The sequence below is a fragment of the Schistocerca nitens genome, chromosome 9, assembly GCF_023898315.1.
Source record: "Schistocerca nitens isolate TAMUIC-IGC-003100 chromosome 9, iqSchNite1.1, whole genome shotgun sequence".
NCBI lineage: Eukaryota > Metazoa > Arthropoda > Insecta > Orthoptera > Acrididae > Schistocerca > Schistocerca nitens.
Window position 1 is genome coordinate 93,528,159 of NC_064622.1, and position 1,669 is coordinate 93,529,827.

Sequence of the window (1,669 nt, forward strand, 5' to 3'; positions counted from 1 at the left end):
TTCTCAGATGTTTTGTCATTATCAAACTTTGCATCCTCCTATGTACTAACCATCTGGTTGGCGTATCTCCTCATTTCACGTGATTGGCATGCCGTGACATTTACACCACAATTTCGCCTTCACATAAGTATCATTTCTAGACAAACCATAGGGTAAAAACTGAAATAAAACAGCCTGTAGCTGTGTTAATTATTTCAGGTAAAAAAGTAATAAAGATATAAACTTTTTAAAGTAGTTCACATCAATAAATATCATCAATCAGAACAAATGTCCAGCTGCTGGTCATTGGCATCACAGGAGAAACACACAACATTCTGACAAGAATGCTTCTTGGGAACATTATGTCCACATTTGCTGCATGATGTTTTTGTCGTGACATTTTTGTGTCATCAACGTATGTGACATATTCCAGGTTTAGGTTTTTTATGAATGGTCCCACCATCTCTGAATATTTCTAGAAGTAGTTGTACATCTTTAGGAAGGTTTGTCAGCTTTGCTCTCTGTATTAGATGAGTGCCCATAAGACTGTATGATACGTTTTTAGAAAAAACTGTCACCTATCTCTATTATCTGGGCTTTTGTGAGTAAAGATTGATACTCGAATTTAGTCCAGCGATACAAAGATGGTGGTGAAGTAATGTGATCGGCTGTCTCATGGTTGTTCTGGCTGGTGTCTATAATACATCTGATCCACAGTATCCAACCCTCCCTTGGTTCTGTTGTGCAAATTTACTGCCAATTCTTCAGTTTCAATGTCAATTACATTTGTGTCATGCATTGTAGACAGCAGAATCACAGGTCTTTTTTGTGACAGTCGTAGATAAACAGAAATTGTACTGAAAGCCATTGAGTGCTGTCAGTTGTAACATTCCTGTTTGTTCCCTTTATGGGAGTTACCAGTCTTCTGACATCATCTTCAGGTTTATTTGATTTTACGTATTGCCCAGTCAACTGTTTGCCACACTACACTTCAAAATTTAGGGAGCCGTCAATTGCAACTAACAGTGCGGCGGTTAGAGGAGTGGGCTGCAAAGACTGGTTTTAGGTTTTCTGCCGATAAGTGTGTTCGTGTTCATTTTAATCGTTCTCGTCGTCTTTTTACGTTGCCTGCCTTGCATATGGGGGATACTGTCCTACATTTTGGAGACACAGTGCGGTTTCTGGGCCTAATTTTTGACTCCAAGTTGTCATGGTTACCACACCTACGCGACTTGAAAGCCAGAACGCTGAAGGCACCGAACATCCTCAAGTGCCTCAGCCACAAGTCTTGGGGCGCGGGCAGGGCGCGTCTCCTTCAGTTTTATCGAGCTTTCGTGCGCTCACGGCTGGACTATGGGTGCACAGTATATGGGTCAGCGAGGCCGTCTTATTTGCGGATCCTTGACGCTGTTCACCATGCTGGGATTCGACTGGCCACGGGTGCTTATCGGTCCAGTCCCGTACCCAGCCTCTGTGCTGAGGCTGGTGAACCGCCACTTACCATCCGGCGGCAGCTCCTGCTGGTGCGCCAAGCTTGTAAGTTTCTTGCAGCTCCCAGCTCGCCTTCTCACCTTCTTGTTGCCCATCCACCTCTGGACCGCCTTTTTTCCCGCCGTCCCCGGGCTACGTTGCCATTTGGGATAAGAGTGCAACGTGTGCTTGAGTCCCTCGGTGTGGAGTCTGTACAACC